Below are 24,349 nucleotides of genomic sequence, written 5' to 3'. Positions count from 1 at the left end.
TTCCAGCTTTTCTGATACAGTGAGTAGAATGGAGTTATAAGCTCAATTTCGCCGGGAGAGATCAAGGCAGTTGCAGGGTCCATCAGTATTTAAGTGAATTTTGAACTTAATGAGATTCTTAAATTCATTCTGGAAGAAATGTAATTCTAGGTTGATTATAGCCACAATAGCATGATGCCAGGAATCAGGACTTAAAAGGCTTTTCTTGTGGAAGTAACTTCTGAATCAAACCCCAAAGTAAACCTATAGTACTTATTGTCAGTCCAAGGAATTCATCTCAGAAAAAAAAAAAAAAATCAGTTTACCATAGTATATGTGAATTAAATGAGTTAATACAAGTTAGTGCTGGCCGGCACAGTGGCTCACTCCTGTAATCCCAGCACTTTGGGAGGCTGAGGCAGATCCCTTGAGGTCAAGAGTTCGAGACCAGCCTGGCCAACATGGTGAAACATTGTCTGTACTAAAAATACAAAACTTAGCGGGGCTTAGTGGCACGTGCCTGTAATCCCAGCTACTCAGGAGGCTGAGGCAGGAGAATCGCTTGAACCCAGGAGGCGGAGATTGCAGTGAGCCCAGACTGCGCCATTGCACGCCAGCCTGGGCGACAGAGCGAGACTCCATCTCAAAGTAAAAAGGACAAAAAAAAAAAAAAAAAAAAGGTTAGTTCTAAGCACAGTTATTAACTCATAGTAAGATATAAAAGTGTTAGGTAATGTGTGTAGAGCCAAAGAGACTTTGAGTCAACATTATACCTAATGTTAAATGTATTAAGAACTTTTTAATTCAGGAAAGCATGCATTTCTTTGAACACTGCATAAACTGAACTGTGTTGAAAATAATTACTTAGCCAGTTTCTGCTTCCCTTTTGTGTTTAGGAGCTTTCTCAATTTTACCCATTCTTATCATTTAAAAGCCCTTTTTAGATCCTAGAGTAAAATAGGAGATGAATCTTGGCTGAATTACTAGAAATAGGAAGATTTTAGCTGATTACCTCACTGGCAACTTTGATAGCAGCAACTTACACTTGAGATCCCAGGCTTGGGTTCCTCTAAGGCTTAAAGCTTTCAGAAGTAAATGTACTTATTTTGTTAAGGAAATTCTTTAGAGACTCTTTTCCTTCAATAATTTTCATTATGTCTGAACATGGCTTTAACTTGCCAAATTTCCCTTCTTTGTTTAGTATAATTATTTTTAAAGAGTGGGAAAATGTGTGTTCTATTTTTAATATTTAATTTTTTTCAATTCTGACATATTCAACTATGGTTTATTTTCATTTTCAGGTATTTAGCAATGTTAATTCAAACCTGAGAGTTTTAAACTATGTTGGAATAATGGATCCCATTGAGAATATAATAAAATGTTTTGAACCTTCTTTCTAGAAAAATGTTTGTATATTCAAAATATCGTACACAGTGTTTCACTTTTCACAAATAATCCTGAAACTGATTCATATATTGTTTTTATTTTTATTTTTATTTTTTTTTGAGACGGAGTCTCGCTCTGTCACCCAGGCTGGAGTGCAATGGAACAATCTTGGCTCACTGCAACCTCCCCCTCCTGGGTTCAAGCCATTCTCCTGCCTCAGCCTCTCAAGTAGCTGGGACTGCAGTCGTGTGCCACCATGCCCAGCTAATTTTTGTATTTTTAGTAGTGACAGGGTTCACCATGTTGGCCAGGCTGGTCTCGAACTCCTGACCTCAAGTGATCCTCCTGCTTTAGCCTCCCAAAGTGCTGGGATTACAGGCATGAGCCACCGCGCCCGGCCGCATATATTGTTTTTGAAAAATGTTGCTCCTCTTTAGATATGTGACTAGTATATTGTCGTTTAGTTAACATGTCCAGTTGTATTCAGTTTCATTAAAATTGATTTATAGTGCTATAGTGTTTAATTTGTATAACACAAAGTTTCTAGATCCTTCTAGAAGCCAGTAACAAAATAAAAAAATGCAGTTGTGCTAAGTGGGTTTTTGGGAGAATGCAGAATTTTAAGCAATGGCTATTTGTATGGCATTTATAGCAGTTTTTATCTATGTTTTAAAAATGTAAGAGATTCTTAATAAAATGATTTTGTTGGGCATTTTTTAAAGGATGTTTTCTTTTTTAAAAAAAATTATTTTTAAATTTTTATTTATTTATTTTGAGACCGGGCTATGAGACTGGCCAATTTTTGTATTTTTGGTAGAGATGGGGTTTCACCATGTTGCCTAGGCTGGTTTCGAACTCCTGGGCTCAAGCTATCCACCCACCTTGGTCTTGCAAAGTGAGGTGTGAGCCACTGCGCCCAGCCTAAAGGATGTTTTCTTGAATGATGGCTGTTGAATTATTTTGGTAGGACTTGAAATGCTTTTGTGGAATGTTTAAGTGGAATATTGGTTCTAAGTTTCCTATCTCAGGGATCCTGGACCTGCCATTTGATTAGCTGCATACATTTTTAAATTGAGGGGAACCAGAAAATCTTCCAAGATCTTTGAGTGCTGTGGACTCCTTTGGATGCAGTTTGCTTAAAGAACTGCTGGATCCATTCAGTCTTAGGATGACTGAGGTTATAAGATTTTCTCTAGTTTTTTTCTGCACTGTCAGGCATCTTGTGATTTCATAGATTGGTGTCATTATCTCCCTTGGTTATCTCATCCAATACCTCATGACTTTTTTTTTTTTTTTTGAGACAGGGTCTTGCTCTGTCACCCAGGCTGGAGTATAGTGGCGCGATCTCAGCTCACTGCAACCTCTGCCTCCTGGGTTCAAGCAATTCACCCTACCTTAGCTTCCTGAGTAGCTGGGATTACAGGCACCCGCTACCATGCCAGGCTGATTTTTGTATTTTTTAGTAGAGACAGGGTTTCGCCATGTTGGCCAGGGTGGTCTTGAACTCCTGACCTCAGGTGGTCGCCTGCCTCAGCCTCCTAAAGTGCTGGGATTACAGGTGTGAGCTACCGTGCCCAACCCCCGTGACTTTTTTTTTTTTTTTTTTGAGATGGAGTCTTGCTGTGTCGCCCAGGCTGGAGTGCAGTGGCACAATCTCGGCTCACTGGCAACCTCCGCCTCCCGAGTTCTCGCCATTCTCCTGCCTCAGCCTCCCGAGTAGCAGGGACTACAGGCGCCCGCCACCACACCCAGCTAGTTTTTTGCATTTTTAGTAGAGACAGGGTTTCACTGTGTCAGCCAGGATGGTATCGATCTCCTGACTTCATGATCCACCCGCCTCAGCCTCCCAAAGTGCTGGGATGACAGGCGTGAGCCACCGCGCCCAACCACCTCATGACTTTAATATGATCCAATATCATCTCTTTACAGATGAGTCCTAAATCTACCTCTCCAGCCCAGACTTCTCTCCTGAAATCCAGACTTAAATATATCTGACTGCTGTCTTAACATCTCCAGTTTGAATTGGCATCCCAAAATCAGTATGTTCAAAACTGGATTCCTGTTGTTTCCTCAGAAATGTAATCTTCCTCTTGTCAGTTGACAGTGCAGTCTCTCAAAAGCCTTGCACCCTTTCTTTATTCCTCTCTTTCTCTCTTACTTCATGTTTAGTCTGTTAGTATTGTTGCCTCACCCTTCCAAATATATCCAGAATTCAAATACATTCTCACTATCTCCACTGCTACCACTTTTACCTATTAGGTAGATTAAATGTTAGGTCCTAATACCTGGAACCTGAATGTTAATGTTATTTGGAAAACAGTATCTTTACAGATGTGATTCAGGATGTTGAGATGCGGAGAAATCCTGGTTGGCTCTAAATGCTATCATATGTACCATTCTAGAGAGAGGCAAAGAGAGATTTGACGCACACAGGAGGAGGTGACGTGAAGACAGAGGCAGAGTTTAGAGAGAGGCATCTGTAAGCCAAGGAATGCCCATAGCAACCAGAACTTGGAAGAAACAAGAAATGAATTTTCCCCTAGACCCTCTGGAGGGAGTTCGGCCTCTCTGACACCTTGATTTCAGACCAGTAATACTGATTTCTGACTTCTGACCTCCAGAACCTTGAAAGAATAAATTTCAAGCCATATCGTTTGAGGTCATTTGTTACAGCAGCCATTGGAAATTAATACATTCCCCTTTTAGGATTTCAATCAAGGTTGTTCATTGTGTTTGGGTTTTATGACCTTGTTAATCTAAAATATCCCCCTCACCTTTTTTGTTTTTCATGACACTGACTGTTTTTAATTTAAAGAGTCTGGGAATATTGTCTTGCAGACTATCCCATGTTGTGGAATTATCTGATTGTTTCCTCATAATTAGATTCATGTTAAACATTTTTTCCGAGAATACCATGTAGGTGATGTTGCATAAAGCATATTATTAATACAACTGCCAGAGTGATTTTTTTTTCTTTTTCCCAGATGGAGTCTTGCTCTGTCACCCAGGCTAGAGTGCAGTGGCACCATCTCAGCTCACTGCAACTTCTGCCTCTCGGGTTCAAGCAATTCTCCTGCCTCAACCTCCCGAGTAGCTGGGATTACAGGCGCGGGCCACCACGCCCAGCTAATTTTTGTATTTTTAGGCCTGCCTCGGCCTCCCAGAGTGCTGGGCTTATAGGCTTGAGCCACTGCGCCCGGCCTGGAGTGATTCTTTTAAAGCATTAAGTCGAAGCATGGCATTCCTCTGTTCAAAAGTCTCCAGTAGCCTCCCATTTGTTCAGAGGAAAAGCCAGATCCCTCATATGATCTGACCACCCGTAACCTCTGGAGCTTTCTCTCCCCTTCACTAATTGTATTGCTTTTGTCTTGCCATTTCCCAGTCTGAGCATGCTCCTGTCTTATGACCTTTGCCTTAGCTGTTCTGGTTGTCCGGAAATCTCTTCCCCCCATGTATCTTTTGGCTCACTGTCTCACCTCCTTCATGTCTGCTTAAATGCCTTGTGTCAGTGAGTCCTTTCCAGATGACTATTTTTAAAATTGTGATTCTCCACCGGCTTCCCACTGCCGATCCCTCAATGCTGCTTTACTGTTGTGTTTTTCCGTATTATCCTCTCTCATACCGTGTAACTTACTATGTTTATTGTTTATTGCCTGCTTTCTCTACTGAATTATAAGCACCATGGTGGCAGGAATCTTTGTTTTGTTCCCAGAGTCATCCCATGATGTTATGTTCATAGCAGGCCCAAAATAATTTGTTGAATGGATGAATATGCAAATACTTCAGGATGAATATATCCTTCTTTGCCTTAATTCACAATAGAGTCACAACTGTGTTTCAAAATAACTTTGGATGTGCAGAAGAGTTCCAAAGACGGTGTAGAATTCCTGTTTGCCCTTCACCCAGTTTGTCCAAGTGTTAACATTTCACATAACCAATGTACATTTATCAAAACTAAGAAATTAACATTGGAATAATACTACTAACTAAACTCCAGGCTTCACTTGGATTTCACAAATTTTTCCACTAATACCCTTTTGCTGTTCCACTGTCCAATCCAGGATCCCACATTGCATTTTTTTTTTGGGACGGAGTTTTGCTGTTGTTGCCCAGGCTAGAGTGCAATGGCACGATCTTGGCTCACCGCAACCTCCACCTCCCAGGTTCAAGTGAATCTCCTGCCTCAGCCTCCCTAGTAGCTGGGATTACAGGCATGTGCCACCACACCCAGCTAATTTTGTATTTTTAGTAGAGACAGGGTTTCTCCATGTTGTTCAGGCTGGTCTCGAACTTCCAACCTCAGTTGATCTGCCTGCCTCGGCCTCCCAAAGTGCTGGGATTACAGGCATGAGCCACCATGCCCGGCCCACATTGCATTTAGTTACGTCTCTTTAGTCTCCCCTAATCTGTGCAGAGACTATTTCTTGAAAGATTCTTGTGGATTATTTGCTTAAGTGAATATTTCTTTTGTTTATTTATGCCTCAGCATTCACATCATGTGAATATTTCTAAAGGAAAGAAAGGTAAAGCTTAGGAGCACTAGAATATATAGCCACAGGGCGTTGTTGAACTTTATATGTGATCACAGGATTTGACATATTTTCTGGGTCAAATGCAGAGTTTATCTAGTCTCTTCTCTTCTGCCATCAGAGCTTCCCAATCCTGTTCATGTTGTCATTTGAAGAAGTGAATCCTAGCATAACCATTAACTGTTTGTGACATTTTAATGGGTAAATGTAATTATTTCTGTAGCAAAATCAAGATGTGTTAGGTACCTACCCTGTGTAATGAACTGTATGGAACTTCTCCTTGTGAAGGGGGATGTAAAGAAATTTGAATAAGTTTTTTACTAGCCTGGGTTCTAATATAGGTAATATATAACTAACAGATTATAATAACAACTGGTTAGATAGCACAGATGAAATTATTAATGTTAACTGAGTGAGGTGAGAAATAGGGAGAAGATCACATTTAAACTTGCCCTTCAAGTATTAATAGAATTTTTTAAAAATTTTATTTGAAATCTCCTCAAGCTGATAAGCAACTTCAGCAAAGTCTCAGGATACAAAATCAATGTGCAAAAATCACAAGCATTCTTATACACCAGTAACAGACAGAGCCAAATCATGAATGAACTCCCATTCACAATTGCTTCAAAGAGAATAAAATACCTAGGAATCCAACTTACAAGGGATGTGAAGGACCTCTTCAAGGAGAACTACAAACCACTGCTTAGTGAAATAAAAGAGGACACAAACACATGGAAGAACATTCATGCTCATGGATAGGAAGAGTCAATATCGTGAAAATGGCCATACTGCCCAAGGTAATTTATAGATGCAGTGCCATCCCCGTTAAGCTACCAATGACTTTTTTCACAGAATTGGAAAAAACTACTTTAAAGTTCATATGGAACCAAAAAAGAGCCTGCATTGCCAAGACAATCCTAAGTCAAAAGAACAAAGCTGGAGGCATCACGCTACCTGACTTCAAACTACACTACAAGGCTACAGTAACCAAAACAGCATGATACTGGTACCAAAACAGAGATATAGACCAATGGAACAGAACAGAGCCCTCAGAAATAATACCACACATCTACAACCATCCGATCTTTGACAAACCTGACAAAAACAGGAAATGGGAAAAGGATTCCCTATTTAATAAATGGTGCTGGGAAAATTGGCTAGCCATAAGTAGAAAGCTGAAACTGGATCCCTTCCTTACTCCTTATACGAAAATTAATTCAAGATGGATTAGAGACTTAAATGTTAGACCTAAAACCATAAAAACCCTAGAAGAAAACCTAGGCAATACCATTCAGGACATAGGCATGGGCGAGGACTTTATGTCTAAAACACCAAAAGCAATGGCAACAAAAGCCAAAATTGACAAATGGGATCTAATTAAACTAAAGAGCTTCTGCACAACAAAAGAAACTACCATCAGAGTGAACAGGCAACCTACAGAATGGGAGAAAATTTTTGCAATCTACTCATCTGACAAAGGGCTAATATCCAGAACCTACAAAGAACTCAAACAAATTTACAAGAAAAAAACAACCCCATCAAAAAGTGGGCAAAGGATATGAACAGACACTTCTCAAAAGAAGACATTTATGCAGCCAACAGACACATGAAAAATGCTCATCATCACTAGCCATCAGAGAAATGCAAATCAAAACCACAATGAGATACCATCTCACACCAGTTAGAATGGCAATCATTAAAAGTCAGGAAATAACAGGTGCTGGAGAGGATGTGGAGAAATAGGAACACTTTTACACTGTTGGTGGGACTGTAAACTAGTTCAACCATTGTGGAAGACAGTGTGGTGATTCCTCAAGGATCTAGAACTAGAAATACTATTTGACCCAGCCCTCCCATTACTGGGTATATACCCAAAGGATTAGAAATCATGCTGCTATAAAGACACATGCACATGTATGTTTATTGCGGCACTATTCACAATAGCAAAGACTTGGAACCAACCCAAATGTCCATCAATGACAGACTGGATTAAGAAAATGTGGCACATACACACTATGGAATACTATGCAGCCATGAAAAAGGATGAGTTCGTGTCCTTTGTAGGGACATGGATGCAGCTGGAAACTATCATTCTCAGCAAACTTTCGCAAGAACAGAAAACCAAATACCACGTGTTCTCACTCATAGGTGGGAATTGAGCAATGAGATCACTTGTACACAGGAAGGGGAACATCACACACCGGGGCCTGTTGTGGGGTGGGGGGAGGGGGGAGGGATAGCATTAGGAGATATACCTAATGTAAATGACAAGTTAATGGGTGCAGCACACCAACATGGCACATGTATACATATGTAACAAACCTGCACATTGTGCACATGTACCCTAGAACATAAAGTATAATTAAAAAAAAAAAGAAAAGAAAAAGAAATTTATTTGAGACAGGGTTTCACTTCCACTGCCCAGACTGGAGTGCAGTGGTGCAATCTCAGCTCACTGCAACCTCTGCCTCCTGGGCTTAAGTGATTCTCCCACCTCAGCCTCCAGAGTAGCTGGGACCACAGACACTTGCTACCACACCTGGCTATTTTTTTTTTTTTTTTTTTTCCTGTGGAGAAGGGGTTTCTCCAAGCTGCCCAGGCTGGTCTTGAGCTCCTGAGCTCAAGCCAATCCACCCATCTTGGCCTCTGAAAGTTCTGGGATTATAGTGTGAGCCACCATGCCTGACCTCATATAATTTTTTAAAATGGCTTTACTGAGATATTATTAACGTATACATATCAAGTGCACCATTTAAAACAAACAATTCAATTGCCTATGCATATATTCACAGAGTTGTGCAACCATCCCACAATAAATTTTAGAACATCTTCATCAGCCACAAAAGAAACACCATACCTGTGTTCACTCACCATTCTCCCCTTCACTCAGCTCCTGGCAACAAATATTCTTTATATCTCTGTAAACTTGCCTATTCTTGTATTTCATATAATTAGAATTGTACAGTATGTGTCTGACATCTTTCACTTTGCATAACATTTTCAAGATTCATCCACATTGTAGCACCTATCAGTACTTCATTCCTATTTATTGCCAGATATTCTATTTTATAGAATTATGTTTTGGTTTTTCATTCATCAGTTGATGGAGATTTAGGTTGTTTCTGCTTTTGGGCTATTATGAATAATGCTGCTATGAACATTCAGATTTCTGCATGGACAGACATATGTTTTCATTAATGTTGGGTATATACTATGTTTAACCACTTGAAGAATTAGCAGATTATTTTTCAAAGCAGTTATTCTTTTACATTTCCGCCAGCAATGGATGAGGTTTCCAATTTCGTTACATCCAAGCCAACATGTGTTAATGTCTGTCTTTTCTATTTTAGTCATGCAAGTGGGTGTGAAGTGGAATTGTGGTTTCAGTTTGTATTTCCCTAATGACTAATGATGTTGCATCTTTTCATGTGCCTATTGGTCATTTGTAGATGTTATCTTGAGCATATAATTTTAGTAGAGGAAGAATGGGGAATGGAAGGGAGCAAGAGAACAGGGACAAAGGCCTGAGAAATGGTGAGAGAATCAGTAAAAGAGAGAGTAGGGTTCTCAGATAATGGGAATTAAGAGAGTGCTATAGAAAACTGGGTCTCTAAGTTGATGTGTCAAGTCACACTGTCCTCTGCTTATCCTAAGCTTACCTTGCTCAAATTTCTTTCTTTCTTTCTTTTTCTTTTTTTTTTTTGTTGTTTTTGTTTTTGTTTTTCTTTGCTTTTGGGTTTTCTTTTGTTTTTGTTTTTTCTTAATTTTCAAGGATATTCCTTCCTTTGTAAATGTCAGAGAGTATCGTGGCTAGGTCATTCAATTGATTCTTTCAACTTTTAAATAATTATTTAGGGTCTTTATTTATTCCAGGCCTTCTAGGCCCTGTTAGTGAGAGGAACAGATCAGTGAGCAAAAATAGACAAAGTCCTTGCTTTTCATAGAGCTTATTTTCTAGTAAGGATGATTTTGTACCAGTAAAAACCTGTCTTATGGTGCAGCATGGTGGCTCATTCCTGTAATGCCAGCACTTTGGGAGGCCAAAGCAGGTGTATTACTTGAGGTCAGGGGTTTGAAACCAGCCTGGCCAACATGGTGAAACCCCGTCTCTACTAAAAATATAAAAAAACTAGCCAGGTGTGGTGGTGCACACCTGTAGTCCCAGCTGTGGATGTGGAGGGTTTGGGGAGATTGGTGGCGTATAGGCTGAGGCAGGAGAATCGCTTGAACCGGGAGGTTGCAGTGAGCCAAGATTGTGCCACTGCATCCCAGCTTGGGCAACAGAGCAAGACTCTGTTTCAAAAAAAAAAACAAAACAAAAAAAACCTGCCTTGTTAAAGGCTGCCTTTATTCCAGCCTTTTAGCATTTGATAAACAAATCTGGGTCTACTTTGTTTATGCTATTGATGATTTTACTGGATTGGGTCATAGTCCTTTTCAGCTTCCATCTTTTTAGATACGTTTTATTTATTTATTTTCAGTTTTACTTATTTTTTGAGACAGTCTCACTCTGTCGCCCAGGCTGGAGTGCAGTGGCACAGTCTCGGGTGACTGCAACCTCTGCCTCCCAGGTTCAAGCGATTCTCCTTCCTCAGCCCCCCAAGTAGCTGGGACTACAGGCATGTGTACCACACATAGCTAATTTTTATATTTTTAGTAGAGACTGGGTTTAACCATGTTGCCCAGGCTGGTCTCCAGCTCCTGGCCTCAAGTGATCCTCCCTCCTCATCCTTCCAAAGTGCTGAGATTACAGGCATGAGCCACCACACAGGCCAAGACTTATGTTTTGATCATTGGTCATCCCTCATACAACAGCAGCCTGAATTTCCCCCCTGGCATTCTTATTTCTCTCTTCTGAGACTGTTGCAGTTGAAGTGTATTTTTCCACTGTAGTCCATACCAACTAATGAAAAGCCTGATAAACTATAAAGAAAAGGTCGCATGCATATTTTAAACATTCTTACCATGTAGGTGTGTTTTCATCAACCTTTTGTTTTAGGACCAAGGCTTTTTCTTTTTGGAGTAGGAGATGGGACTTGTGAACCCTGCATCACATTGAGTAAGAATTTACTGACTAGTATTTTGTGGTCTTTCTTAGAAAAACCCCACCTTGGCCTCCCAAAGTGCTAGGATTATAGTCAGGAGCCACCACATCCAGCCTCATAGGTTTACTTAAAATTAATTAAGTTATTAATTCAGTATTATGTACAACTGCTTAAACAGGTTAGGAGTGGCTCTTGGTAAGCAAATCCAAGTAGAGGAAGCGGAAGTTCACTGCCATGAGCATTTGGTCCACTGTAGACACCAGCTATTATGTATTATAAGGGAAACAAAGCAGTTGTTGAGTCCATGTTGTTGTGGGGGATTGGTTAGGAAAGCTTCTATATATTCCAGGTTAAGTACTCTTCTGCTATGTTGTGTCATCACACTGTAGATGCCTCTTTCAGAAAACTTATTTCACTACTCTAGTTGTTTATTTGTTTGTCTTCCTCATGGAATTTCATAGTCTTTGAGGGCAGCAGTATACTCATTGTATTTCTAGTTCCTAGTATATACTTGGCATATAGTTATATATTGGCTTTAAAATGAATTAATTGACTCCAAGCTCAGTATAATTCAATAATATGACTAGGCTGACAAAAATGAAAAAGTTTGGCTGGGCGCGGTGGCTCGGGCCTGTAATCCTAGCATTTTGGGAGGCTGAGGCATGCAGAATGCCTGAGCTCAGGAGTTTGAGACCAGCCTGGGCAGCAACATGATGAAACCCCATCTCTACTAAAATACAAAATAAATTAGCCAGATGCGGCAGCATGCGCCTGTAATCCCAGCTACTCAGGAGGCTGAGACAGAAGAATTGTGACAGGAGAATCGCTTGAACCCAGGAGGCGGAGGTTGCAGTGAGCTGAGATTGTGCCACTGTGGTCTAGTCTGGGGGACAGCGCAAGACTCCGTTTCAGAAAAAAAAAAAAAGATTCTTTGGGATCAGAGTGATCGTCAGTTTAACTAGCAGAGATACAATTCTAATTCTAAATCTATGGTTCTACTTGAAAATTGGTTAAGAAATGTGTGGGATAGATCAGTTATCTGTTGAGGTTTCACTGATTACTCCAAACAGTGGCTTAAATCACCAGTGAGATACTATTTCTTAAAATTCTGATTTATCAAATGCAAATTCTCATGACGTTCTGCTTCACATGGTGTCAGCTGGGGTAACTAATGTGGCTGGATTTTCACAATATCTTCTGTCGTTTGACTTGGGTGACTGTAATGTCTGGGGCCCAGGCAGGCCTCTCCCCACTTCTACATGTCATTCTTATTATTCTAGGTTAGCCCAGGCTTCTGTATTTTTTTTTTTCTTCTTTTTTTTTTTTGTTGAGACAGAGTCTCGCCCTGTCACCCAGGCTGGAGTGCAATGACATGATCTTGGCTCACTACAACCTCCGCCTCCTGGGTTCAAGCGATTCTCCTGCCTCAGTCTCCCGAGTAGTTGGGATTACAGGTGTGTGCCACCACACCCAGCTAATTTTTTGTATATTTAGTAGAGAGGGGGTTTCACCATGTTGGCCAGACTAGTCTTGAACTCCTGACCTGTGATCTGCCCACCTGCACCTCCCAAGGTGCTGGAATTACAGGTGTGAACCACCATGCCCGTCCCAACCAGGCTTCTTAAATGAATTATAAGATAGAAACAATAGGAGCTGCCAGGACTTTCTTAAGGGCTGGACCTAGGACTGTCACAGTGACATTTCTGCCATATTCTGCTGGTCACAAGGCAAGCCCAAATTCAAAAGGAGAGAAATAGACCTCTTAGAGTTTCCTAATAAAAGGTAATTTCATTAAAAATACGATAATTCATAAATTAGCCCTATGTTTACTACTGTCTTTTCAGCTCTTTTTTTATTCCATGCATTAATTGATTCCTCACCACTTGAATTGTACCACCAATGTTTCTATGACATGATCCAAAAACAAAGGGGCTCAGTAGTTTTCACTTAAAAGACAAAGAGGCCCACTGAACTATTACAGATGTTAATTAGGATTCATTTCCTTTACTATGGTAGAAAGAATGCTATGATACCACTTTAGTGATGAACCAAATAAACTTAATCACATCCTAGGAGCTAAGTATTCTGACATTATAATCTCTTCTCTCAGAGCCCCATCGCAGCAGTCTTAGGATTCAAGATCTATTCTTGGGCAACATTATAGAACCAGTGTGTCATGTACATACAAATGAGGGAAAATGTAATGGCTTTGGTAATCCTATAGTAACCCTTCTTGTCATATACTCTTTTTTTCATTTTTAAAAATCGAGGCAAAATTTGTATAACATAAAATTAACCATTCTGAAGTGTACAATTTAATGGCATTTAATACATTCACAGTGTTGTACAACTCTTTTTTTTTTTTTTTTGAGGAAAAGCTTATTTTTAGGATAATGTCAAAACAGATTAATAAGATGCTACTAAGATGGCCAGACATTCACTCAGAAATGTTTTTTGTGTTTTGTTTTGTTTTGGTGAAATGGTTGAGAGATATGTTGCCTTACACTTAGGCCACTGCATTCCCATTTAAGTGCCGGGGTTGTGTCAGCAACAGCATGGCCTAAACAATCTCAGTCTTATCTCCTGCCAGCCCCCTAAATCTTCCAAAATTGCAAGAATAGGCCGGGTGTGGTGGCTCACACCTGTAATCCCAACACTTTGGAAGGCCAAGGCAGGCAGATCACTTGAGGCCAGGAGTTTGAGACCAGCCTGGACAACATGGCAAAACCCCATCTCTACTAAAAATACAAAAATTAACCAGGTGTGGTGGTGCATGCCTGTAATCTCAGTTTCTTGGGAAGTTCGGGCGGGATGATTGCTTCAAACTGGGAGGCGAAGGGCGCAGTGAGCTGAGATCACGCCGCTGCACTTCAGCTTGGGTGAGAGTGAAGCTTTTTCTTTTAAAAAAAAAAAAAGGCACATTTATCTCACCTTCCCTCCTATTCTGGGGATGCTAACATCCTCAGGGAATGTCCCAAATTGGTCCCCTATAACCCAATGCTTGGGAGTTTCACAGCACCACTGTAGGTCTGAGAACAACAACAAAGTTGTTCTAAGGGATGAAGCCACCCTCAATAAAACTGGAAGTCAAAGCCTGCATATAAGCCCCTCTCCCTCCTGCCTAGAAAAGGAAAGGTATTTAGATGTTTTTGTCATGGATACTTTACTGGGATCAGGTAAGAACTGAACAAATGCAGTAAGCTATTGGAGAGTTAAAGAGTAAAAAAGGACGTATGCAGCGGCTCACCTGTAATCCCAGTATGAGGCCAGGCAGGTGTGTCGCTTGAGCTCACGAGTAATGAGACCAGCGAGGGTAGAATGGTGAAACCTCATCTCGACAAAAAATACAAAGTTAGCCAGGCATGGTGGTGTGTGCCTGTAGTCCCAACTGCTTGGGACCCTGAACTGGGGAGGATGGCTTGAGCCCAGGAGGCAGAGGTTGCAGTGAGCTAAATCGTGCCACTGCTCTTCAGCCAGGGTGATAGAGCCAGACCTTGTCTCAAAACAATAATAATAATAGCAATTTTAGTAGTTTTTAAATTTTGAACTAGTTAGAACCTCTTTGGTATTTGCCTGACCTATGAAATTGGGATCAGTCTAGCTTTCAAAGGGAGGTACATGAATTTAGGAAGGACTGCAGAGTACAGCAAATTTTAGTTCCTGATATGGCCATGCTTTCCTAAGAAATTTCCAAAGGTAATTGACTCTCAGTTTAGCCTTTTCTACTGCACAATGTGATAGATGCTGTAAATCGGAGTTTAGAGGTGTTTATCTAACTTTTCCTAGTGGGAGATGGGGAAAGTTTCACTGAGAATGTAACTGCACCAGGAGCAGATGTTTGCTAAGTGGGCAGGGATTGAAGGGGAATGTCTTAAACTGAGGGAAAACATTTGTAAAAGCAGAAAGGGGTGAGTATATGACAGCAAATAATTTACTACAGCTAACATGAGAGAGAAGGGGAAGGGTAATAAATAGAATTGAAGAGGTAGCCAAGGGCCAAATATAAATTTATATTACAAGCTAAGGAAATTTTATCCAATCATAAAGAGCCACTGAAAGATTTTATGCAGGGGATTGTAATGATCAGATTAGCGTGTTAAGAAGATGATTTTGGCAATAGTATGGAGTCTGGTCGATAGGGAGACCAGGTAGGAGGTTCCTGAAGTAGTCTGGACTAGAGATGATGTGGACCTAAACTAAGGCATGGGGATGGAGAGGAACTTAGCATCACAGGCAATTATTGAAATGGGCTAGGGAAGCAGGAGGAAGCAAGAATCATTCCTTGGTTTAATGGTTTGAATGGATGGTAGTGGTCTTTACTGACACTAGATATACAGGAGTAGAAAAGCCACTAAAAAAACCCCACACACGTTTCTGTTTTATGTAGGCATCTTGTATAGGACAGACAAAAATGAAACTGTTTCTTAAATTTAATTGAAATACAATCACCCACTTTCTAATTATAATTTTACTTAACCCTGTACAGTTCAGTCTACAAAAATAAGTATTGGTAGAATAGCCAGGTGCAGTGGTGTATGCCTGTATTTCCAAGCTACTCTGGAGGCTGAGGCAGTTGGATCACTTGAACCCGGGAGTTCGAGTGCAGCCAGAGCAGCACAGTGAGACCCTGTCTCTAAGTATTAAAAAACAGAAAGAATTTTATCTGCACACCCCACAGAATGTACAGTGGAATTCTAATGCCTTATCTCTCAACTTACTATACATAACAGTGATATAACCTTTTCTATTGTTTTTGACACCTATTTTATTCAATTAGCGTTATTTTCCTTGGCATCCTTATAGCCAGGCAATCCCTTATGAGTAATTGGGAAAAAAAAAAAAAAAAACCTGTAATGATCTAAGGCTGTGCTGCTATTTGATATGAGAGCCACTTAGCCACATGTGACTTGAGTATTTGAAATTTGACTAGTTCAAAATGAGATGAGTGGAGATGTAATATACTCACTAGATTTCAAAGACTTAATCTCACTAAAATTTTTGTATATTTATTACATGTTGGAGCATTATTTTGGCTACAAGAAGTAAAATTTATTGTCATAATGAAATTTTCCTGTTTTGTTTTTGTTTTTAACTATTTTTTAAATGTAGCTACACCTGTAATCCCAGCACTTTGGGAGGCCAAGGTGGGCGGATCATGAGGTCAGGAGATCGAGACCATCCTGGCTAACACAGTGAAACCCCGTCTCTATTAAAAATACCAAAAATTAGCCGGGCGTAGTGGCACACGCCTGTAGTGCCAGCCACTCAGGAGGCTGAGGCAGGAGAATCACTTGAACCCAGGAGGCGGAGGTTGTAGTAAGCCGAGATCGCACCCCTGTACTCTAGCCTGGAAGACAAAGCGAGACTCAGTCTCAAAAAAAAAAAAGTAGCTACTAGAAAAATGTAAGTTATTTATATGGCTCACATTATCTTTCTATTGCTTTCTTTGCTAAGTTTATTTCAGTTCCATTATCTGCCTAGTTTCTATGCTAGCTGCCTAACTTCTATGCTAGCTAGTGATTTGCTGCATATGATTAACAACTGTTTCATTTTAATTCGTTATAAGTGCCTGGAAACTGCAATAATGCTAAATTGTCTTCCCGTATTTTGGAAACAAGGTTAAAAAGTTCTGTAGCACCCTATAGTTGATTTTATTAGTAAGAACTTCAGTGCAGACTATCTACAGGAAACTGATTTTTGTAGATGTTATCACAATTCATTTTGAAATCTGTAAGTTGGATAGTGTTTGTTAACTCTTCTGCAGATCAATTATTTCTACAATGAAAATCTCCAAGCTGGTACATGAATAAGATTGGACTAGAGAAAAAGCTTATTTGAAAAACATTTTATGAGGGTTTTCATTTATTGTCTAAACACTAAAATTTTTTTGCAGTGTTCCAATTGACACAGGCCAAGAAATGCCTGTACCGGTAACAAACACACCTAGGAAACAGGGCTGGCTGCCATATCAAAAAGTCTCTCTGCTAAGGTGAGGTGCAGGGTTTCTTTTTGGGGTGATGAAAATGTTCTAAAATTAGATAGTAGTGATGCTTGCACAACTCTAGAAATATACTAAAACCACTGAATTGTATACTTTAAAAGGGTGAGTGTGGCCGGGCGCGGTGGCTCACACCTGTAACCCCAGCACTTTGGGAGGCCAAGGCGGGTGGATCATGAGGTCAGGAGATTGAGACCATCCTGGCTAACACGGTGAAACCCCGTCTCTACTAAAAATACAAAAAATTAGCTGGGCATGGTGGCGGGTGCCCATATTCCCAGCTACTCGGGAGACTGAGGCAGGAGAATGGCATGAACCTGGGAGGCAGAGCTTGCAGTGAGCCGAGACTGAGCCACTGCATTCCAGCCTGGGCGACAGAGACTCCATCTCAAAAAAAAAAAAAAAAGGGTGGGTGTTAGAGTATGTGCAATATAGCTCAATAAAGCTGTTATTAAAAAAACAATCTGAACATGCTTAACTCTTGGAGTTACTGACTTACTAGTCATTTAATGAGAGTTAAGTGAGCAGACAGAAAGCAACCGTATGTTCAAGAACTACGGTGATCAGACAAAAATGGACTGTCCTTTTTTGACTTCTATGTGAGCCCCACAGATCTGGTGGCATTTAGGGAAGCGTAGTGGCCTTCTTTTGAGTAGAAAGAAAACCACTCCAATATTTAATCATTTGTTGTTGAGAAATTTATCCATTAACAGTTTTTAGACAGAGTTGTTTATATCTACTCAAGGTGTTATGCACATCTGTTTCTTGTACCTCAGGTTCATCTTACAGAAAATCATGCTAACTCACAAGAATATCCGAAGACGAGTCATGCAGTATTTTCAACTTCAGAGAGTAGCAGAGGATGCACATTTAATTTCTTTACCATTTGCTACCATCTGAAGTTAGTAACATTTTCTGGCTAATCACCAAGCACTCAGAAAGAAAGAAATAGAGCAAATTTGGTGCATTGTTTTCTTCCATATCTCCTTTCGAAGTCATTTCCACAGGATAAGTGCTAAAGCACAGAAAAGAAGCTAGGCTCCACTTTTACTCTCATGAACAAAAGTCTTCCCATAGATTTCTACACAGCTGCTGCATTTGTCTTCATCCCTTTCCTGAAGAGTCTTGTTGCTGTGGTCTTGCTCTAGGGCTGCTTTCAGCAACCTTTCTGACGCAGGTTTAATGCTGATTAGCCCTAAAACAATTCTAGGGCAGGGCTCCCTGCCAGGATAAAGAATGAACAAAATTGGTTTGCATATAGGCCAGCTGCAGTTGCTGCAGCTAGAGTCTGTCAAACAAGGACCATTTTCTTGTTTACCAAAATGAGGTTAAATTAGCACAGCATGAGGCAAAAGAAAGATTTAAAAAAAAAAAAAAAGAAAAAATTAGCAATGCTTTTGAGTATGATGCAGTGAGTGTGGAATTAAAGTGAGTTTAAGTTAGTTTGAGAAGGGAAGGTAATATACAGTACTAAAAGCTTGATTAAAAGCTGCTTGAAGATACTTGCTTGCTAACGATCTTAGTTAAAAAAAAAAAAAAAAAAAGGTATATTTGAATAGGGCTTCAAAGCCCACAGATTACATTTAGACAAGTCAGTTGACTCATTCATATTGAGTATGTGCCTCATGCTTAGCCATGGTCCGGCACAAGGGTATAGAGGTGGACATTTAATAGAGGAGGACACTGTCTTTGAGACTGGGTTTCTGGAGACTCTTAATTCAAGCCTCAGCTCTGTCTTTAATTCTCACCTTAGGCAAACGATGTTAACTGAGCATCTGTGTTCTCCTAATGTAAGCAGTGAGAGAGTGAGAGGGACTGCTCGGGCTTTTAAAGATAATTCAAGTCTAATATCTTTTGAATTATTTGTGTAGTGTTATTTCCTAAAATATTTCAATCAAGTTTTATGTGTTCATTGTCTCTGACAGTGAGACATCCAGTCTAGATGAGGAGGAAAGATGAGCTATGTAATCAGAGAAGCTGAACGTGAGAGGTTTCTGACTTCCAGAGCTTCAGTTTACAAAGCTCTTTTTCCCTACCTCTCCACTTTGCACTGCTCCCATTGCAGAGACTGCCCATGGATCCACCTTTGGGAACTCAGGCTTTTTATTCCAGCCATGCAAGGCTGGGTTGAGGGAAGGAGCCCCCACTTTCTCATCCACCTGCAAAGGCAGAGTACATAGCTGCAGGTAACAAGTTATAGGAAGGGACAGTGTGAGGCAGAAAGGCACAGTAAAGGATCAACTTCATAGTGATTGATGATCCCCAAAGTGTCATTTGACTTCTTAGACTCCCAGAACCCCTGTGCTTCACCTCCCAGCCTTTCATCAACTCTGGATTCAAGGACTTCTGAACTTGATCTCTGTCACTTTCTCCTCGCTGACTTTCCCACATCCCAGTCTTCAATCATTAAAAGCATCCCTACTAGGTTAGGGCTGGGAAATGAGGAGACTTAATCATCTTGTAACATTGTTCCTATGGGAGGTGAATTATTTTATAGACTAATGTCCAAATCCAATCATTAGTAAAACTAAGGCTACAACTGTTAATTTAACTGAAGCTTGTATAGTTATGGAGAGATCCTTTCTTTTATCAATTCATATTTCTATGTACTTCTCATTCAGTACTGTGCTATACTTTTCACTGCCCTTCACCTCAGCTAAGATGGTTTTCACCTTAAGTCTCTAGACAAAGGCAGCAAACAGCCAATACAGAATTAGGGCATAGAGCAGTGTGTGATCAGGGTGCTAACTACTCATAGTCCGCTTTAAGCTCAGGATAGGGGAAATTCTCACAGAAAAAAACCAAACATTACCTATATTAGATAATCAAGTAGGTAGGGCTTAGAGAAAAAAGGAATCACCATGGGTTGTAGTGGGGTAGTTTATACATGTAGGAAACAGTCCTGAAAGATATGGATGTGCAGAATGGAGGCTGATGTTCTGAGCTCCAGCTGAGGGAATTTTCATTCATCTAAAGTTTTATTTCTGTTTTTTTTCCCCAGCTGAATTTAAGATTCATATTTCTGTTTTGAAAAGTTGTGAAATGCATATAGCAAAGTGTTAACATTTGTTGAATTTAGGAGGAAGGTATCTACACACAGTGTTCATTATTCTGTTTTACTTCTCTATATGCTTGAATTTCTTCTTTTTAATTTTTTTGAGATAGAATCTCACTCTGTTGCCCAGTCTGGAGTGCAGTGGCACGATCAGGACTCACTGCAGCCTCAACCTCCTGGGCTCAAGCAGCTCTCCTGCCTCAGCCTCCCAAAGTGTTGGGATTAGAAGATGTGAGCCACAGGACCCAGCCTGAAATATTTTAAAATTACAGACAGGAAAATAAATTGCATTAAAGTCGAGCAACTCAGGAGACAAAGGAGAGAGCTTGAATAATATATAGATCAGATGGTCAGCTCTTGAAAAGGTAGGTGTTAATGGCAGTCAGTTATTCTATCAGTCTTGAAGGAGCACATAAATAGTATATTGTTCTGCAACCAAGAATGGAAAAATGACTACGATCATCAATGATGAAAGCTCAAATGTGGTGAAGAAATGGAAAAAATAAATAATGGGCCAAGGTTTCTTCATGGCTTGGAGTTAACTGTTTTTTTTTTTGTTTGTTTTTTTTTTTTTTTGAGACAAGTTCTCACTCTTGTTGTCCAGGCAGGAGAGCAGTGGTGTGATCACAGCTCACTGCAGCCTCACCATCCCTAGACTCAGGTGATCCTTCCAGCTCAGCCTCCCAAGTAGCTGTCTGGGACTATAGGCATGCACCACCACACCTGGCTAATTTTTATATTTTTTTTTGTGGAGACAAGGTTTTTCCCTGTTCCCCAGGCTCTCTCAAACTCGTGGGCTCAGGTGATCTGCCCACCTTAGCCTCTCAAAGTGCTGGGATAACAGATGCGAGCCACCGTGCCCACCCATGCTTAATTTGTTTAGGTGTGAGATATACTAACACAGAGAATATGCTGTACATCATTAGAGAAAATGAATATAAATAAATGACATACTTTAGTAATTATCAAAAGGAGCAAGTTCAGCCAATACATCTACATGAAAAATAAGTGTAATCACATTTTTCTGAAAGAGTAGCTTTTAATGCATATATTTAAATTATTTTAAAATATGCTCTAAAGTCTGTCTATTGTGCTGTAATTGTCTCTTAACAGTTGAATTTTTGCCTTTTCAAGAATTTCTTCTGTAAGTACTGAGGGAAGAACCATTACTGGTAAATTTTCTATATTCCCCATATGCTTGGCTAAGCTTATAGCAAGACTTAATATATTTGTTGGTTGGCAGTACAGAATTTTGAGTAGTCTGTTTATACCAGTAATATTGTGTTGCTAGTGAATAGATGAGTTTAATCTTAGTGCAAAAAGCATATCTATGTAACAGTTTTTCTACTGATTAATTGTATATAATTGAACAAATCTCAAGTTCATTGCTTTTTTTGTTCATTCATTCGTACAAAATGGGAGGTTGTTTAGAACTCATCCTGAAAGGAATTAACATACTGTAGTCTCTCACAGAAGTACAACTTAATAAACATTTATGGCAATAAAATTTACCCAGCATGTAAGTATATCTACAAAACTGTAAGTATGTGGAATGGTCTTACAGAAGCACAAAATTAATAATGTAGTTTCCCAGGTTATTTCTCATCTATTTCTCTATCATACTATAAAAGAATCAAATACTGTTACAGTAATCATAATGATAATTTAAACTTATAATTTCAGTATAATTATTATCACAATTTTTTAAAATATATGTGTATATATTTAGAGATGGGGTCTCACTCTGTCACCCAAGCTGAAGTCCAGTGGCACAATCATAGCTCCCTGCAGCCTTGAACTCGGGTTCATGTGATCCTTCCACTTCAGCATCCCAAATAGCTCAGACTGCAGGCACGCACCACCACACTCGGCTTATAATTGCAAATCTTTTTTTTTTTTTTTTTTTTTTTGAGACAGAGTCTCGCTCTGTTGCCCAGGCTGGAGTGCAGTGGCCGGATCTCAGCTCACTGCAAGCTCTGCCTCCCGGGTTTACGCCATTCTCCTGCCTCAGCCTCCTGAGTAGCTGGGACTACAGGTGCCCGCCACCTCGCCCGGCTAGTTTTTTGTATTTTTAGTAGAGACGGGGTTTCACCATGTTAGCCAGGATGGTCTCGATCTCCTGACCTTGTGATCCGCCCGTCTCGGCCTCCCAAAGTGCTGGGATTACAGGCTTGAGCCACCGCGCCCGGCCTATAATCGCAAATCTTATGTTCTGTTTTCTTTTTAGAGACAGGGTCTCACTCTGTTGCCCAGGCTGGAGTACAGTGGCACTATCGTAGCTGACTGCAGCCTTGAACTCCTGGGCTCAAGTAATCCTATCACCTCAGTCTCTTGAGTAGCTAGGACTGCAGCTACTCAATTTAAACTCTTTTAAAACTTGTTTTGATAGAGAAAAAGGTCTTGATATGTTGCCCAGGCTGGTCCAAAGTGATTCTCCTGCTTCATCCTCCCAAAGTGTTGGGATTACAGGCGTGAGCCATTGCACCCAGTGTCACAAATCTTAAATTTTTTTTTTTTTTTTTTTGAGACAGAGTCTCTCTGTGTCACCCAGACAGAGTGCAGTGGTACAGTCTCAGCTTACTGCAACCTCTGCCTTCCTGAATCAGATTCAAGTGATTCTCCTGCCTCAGCCTCTCGAGTAGCTGGAATTACAGGCACACGCCACCATGCCCAGCTAATTTTTTTGTATTTTTAGTAGAGACGGATTTTTACCATATTGGCTAGGCTGGTCTCGAACTCCTGATGTCAAGTGATCCACCCACCTTGGCCTCCCACAGTGTTGTGATTACAGGCATGAGCTACTGCGTCCAGCCTTAAATTTTTATTAAATAACCTTCATAGTCCTATAAAACCATTATTCTAGAATTTGTACAAACAAGGTAAAAATATTTACACAAAGTCGGTAGTATTCCTGTGTTCTTTCAACTAGCCCATGTTCATAATTATTCATTTATTCTCATATGCCTAATGATGAGGATACATTCTGAGAAAAGCACTATTAAGAGATACTGTTATTGTGCAGACATCATAGAGTGTACTTACATAAAACTAGATAGCATAGCCTACTACAAACCTTGACTATATGATACAACCTATTGCTCTTATTGTTATAAAAGATTTAAACATTTTATTTATAAACTGGTATTGCCAACCTTCCCCTAATTCTGCATATTTAGGTAAGAAGTAAAAATAAGTTATCCTGGCTTTGTGTAGTGGCTCATACCTGTAATCACAGCACTTTGGGAGGCTGAGGTGGGAGGATGGCTTGAGCTCAGGAGTTTGAGACCAGCTTGGGCAACACAGTGACACTCTGTGTCGCTCTACAAAATTTTTTTTAAAAGATTAGCCAGGTGTGGTGGTACATTCCTATAATCCTAGCTACTTGGGATGCAGAGACAGGAGGATTGATTAAGCCCAGGAGTTCAAGGTTACCATGGACAATGATTGTGCTACTGCATTCCAGCCTGGATGACAGAGTGAGATGCTGTCTCTTAAAAAAAAAAAAAAAATGTTATCCAAGGGGCTTACAAGCAATGACACCCCAGAGATCTTAATTTCTAATACCATTTTGCAATTAAAGGAGCAGGGGGTCCTTGGAGAAATGACTGATTTCTAGAAATGGGCCAAGAAATATGAGCCTTATACTGCTGGCAATTAAGGAAGTGCTCAAAAACCTAAAAAAGAACAAAGAAGCCACACAACACATAGATGGGGGTGCATCAAACGGGCATAGGAGCCAAATAAAAGAGTTGTTAATGGCCAAAACTGGAACATACTGAGCAGAAAAATAAAAGTCTGTCATGACTCAAAATATAAAATAAATATGTATGAGTCCATACTGATGTAAATAAATGATCATATAAATTAGAAAATGGGGGGAGAAGAGACAAGTCTCCCTTACAGAAGAATTCCAAATGATTGAAGTAGATACATACTTTACCCTCAAGAGGTGAAGTATAACTCTCTATTCCTAAAATGTGGGTTGGGTAGAGTGACTTCCATCTGAAGAATGCAATATAGAAAAGGAGAGAAAAAAACTTTACTGTGGAGAAGCCTGAAAAACACTGTCTTAGCCAAGTGATGAAGGTTAACATCAACCGTGATGTCACATTGACAGTATGAACCATTGATATTAAGTGATGAAAATGGCACTTGACCTGTGTGGTCTTCCCCAAACCTATAAACCCAGTGTAATCGTGAGAAAAACATCAGACAAATCCCAGTTGAGGGACCTTCTACAAAATACCTGACCAATACTACTCAAAACTATCAAGGTCATCTAAAACAAGGAATATCTGAGAAACTGTCATAGCCAAGAGGAACTTAGGGAGGCCTAACTGCTAAATGTAATGTGGTA

At 40.1% G+C, this 24,349-nt stretch overlaps 1 protein-coding gene across 11 annotated transcripts in view; it reads left to right on the top strand.

The window, feature by feature from the left end:
- DENND5B (DENN domain containing 5B) overlaps window positions 1-24,349 on the top strand; it is a 208,577-nt gene that overhangs the window by 49,927 nt on the left and 134,301 nt on the right. The window contains exons 1-2 of one of the 11 annotated variants that reach the window (XM_077953822.1): window positions 16,049-16,342; window positions 16,833-16,928. The exons of 9 other annotated variants lie outside the window; for them this stretch is intronic. The gene's annotated coding sequence lies outside the window, so the exon portion shown is untranslated. Of the gene's footprint in view, window positions 1-16,048; window positions 16,343-16,832; window positions 16,929-24,349 lie in introns of those variants that run through there. One more of the 11 variants, XM_077953821.1, reaches the window with a different exon arrangement.

This window comes from Macaca mulatta, chromosome 11 (assembly GCF_049350105.2).
Source record: "Macaca mulatta isolate MMU2019108-1 chromosome 11, T2T-MMU8v2.0, whole genome shotgun sequence".
Taxonomy (NCBI): domain Eukaryota; kingdom Metazoa; phylum Chordata; class Mammalia; order Primates; family Cercopithecidae; genus Macaca; species Macaca mulatta.
Note: the sequence above shows the minus strand (reverse complement) of the source record. Positions and strands in the feature narration are given on the sequence as shown.